We start from the raw sequence: 2,087 nt of genomic DNA, 5'->3' as shown, positions 1-2,087 counted from the left end.
AGGTGTGCACCACCACCTGGCCTGCTGACTGGGCTTTAGGATCTTTGAATACCAATTTTATTTTTAATTTTTTATTTTATGGCATTTGTGTTTTCTCTGCATGTATGTCTGTGTGAGGGTGTCATATCTTGGAGTTACAGTTGTGAGCTGCCATGTAGGTGCTGGGAATTGAACCCAGATCCTTTGGAAGAACAGCTGAGCCATCTCTTCCAGCCCTGAATACCAATTAGGATAGTTAATACTAGTTTAAAACCTCAGAAGCCTTGTGTGGAGCTTTCACCTGGTTAGAAAATCATCAAATCATCAGCCAGGTGGCATCATCCAAGGCGTGTGAGACTTAACTATACTAAGAGACTGCCTTTGTCCCATCCACCAGATCAGGTCCAAGGTCTCCCAGGCTCTCTGAGGAAAGTGGGTGAAAGGGGAAAGAAGGGAGAATCCTGTGCCCAGAGAGGGAGAAGACAGAAACTTAGCTGGGCCTTGTGAGGCAAGAGGGAAATTTAATTCAACACAACTTAGTTAGCCTCTGCCTCTAATCCCAGCACTCGGGAGGCAGAGGCAGGCGGATCTCTGTGAGTTCGAGACCAGTCGGTCTACAAGAGCTAGTTCCAGGACAGGCTCCAAAACCACAGAGAAACCCTGTCTCAAAAAACCAAAAAAAAAACAAAAAAAAAAACAAAAAAAAAACAAACTTCTAGAGTCTGACCTGGGCAATTTATTTTAGACATATTTAAGAGCTATAGAGTTAGCCGGGCGATGGTGGCTCACGCCTTTGGGAGTTAGAGGCAGGTGGATCTCTGTGAGTTCGAAGCCAACCTGGTCTACATAAAGCTAGTTCCAGGACAGGCTCCAAAGCTACAGAGAAATTCTATCTTGAAAAACAAAAACAAACAAACAAAAAGAGCGGTACAGTTTTTTTTTTGCGGGGGGGGGGGTTCCTGGTAACAATTATCTCAATTCCATGTGCACACTAAAGCTTAGATGTGACTACATCCAAACTTCTGCAAAGTACACGTGAACTCTACCATGACAAGGTCTCTATAGCTGAAGGGCCTGGGATCTGGTGTGGTCTTGTTCATGTAAACAGTATAGAGGTCGCCAGGCTACAAAGTACATGTGACAGCTCCCCTAAGGATGGGATTTATTGACTGAGCAACAAAGCTCAAGATAAAGGTCTAGGAAGGGAGAGTCATCATAGATATGGGATAAACATAATGATCTGGGGGATGTGGGTGTGGCTTGGTCCTACAGATAGCACAGATCATCAGGGTGTTAGCTACACGTGTCCCACTCCCACCCAGCCTTCTGGGTGGAAAACAAGGCATGCATCTCCCTTGCAGAGACAAGTCTGCAAGCTCAGCGTTCCTGGTTTCCCTAGTGCTTATCTGTGAGCACAAAGACCTTTTCCCTCTACACCTTGACAGGTGCCAGAGATGACCTTTGACCCAGTTTCTAAATGACTTCATGGTTATCTCTTTAGGGAGGTAGAATGGTGAAGCAGCAATGGAATTCTGTTAAGAAAAAAATCATGAGTTTGAAGAAAAGATTGCTTAAAACTAAGGAGAGATTTGTATGAAGCATTAAATACGAGCCTTTTCTAACCAATACTATAAAGCTTGTGTTAGGAACAAGGAATTCGGATCTTTTTATCTTTCCCCCAAAGATTTCTATGCACATGTTTTCATTCTCGGCACTTCAGCCTTTGTTTGCACAAAGACCCTCTGCTACACTCCAGGAATTTGATGTTCGAGCTCTGAACTCTTTCCTTTTCCTTCATTTCTTGAGCACCAATTATTTTAAGACTAGGCAATCAGCCGGAGGGTGGTGGTGTGCGCCTTCAATGCCAGCACTTGGGAGGCCAAGGCAGGTGGATCTCTGTGAGCGTGAGAGCAGCCTGATCTACAAGAGCTATGCAGAGAAACCCTGTCTCAAAACAAAAATTAGCCAATCAAATAAGACTGAAGCCAGACCCCAGCCAATGAGAAAAAGACACAGTCACCACTTCCTGTCCCTGTGCGTTTTCTGTTCTAGCAGTGTCCCAGTCAAGAGCGATGTTTGCTTTGTCCAGACATTTCAGTTGAAGTCAT

This window comes from Microtus ochrogaster, unplaced genomic scaffold, assembly GCF_000317375.1.
Source record: "Microtus ochrogaster isolate Prairie Vole_2 unplaced genomic scaffold, MicOch1.0 UNK106, whole genome shotgun sequence".
Taxonomy (NCBI): Eukaryota; Metazoa; Chordata; class Mammalia; order Rodentia; family Cricetidae; genus Microtus; species Microtus ochrogaster.
This window is presented reverse-complemented; position numbering follows the sequence as displayed.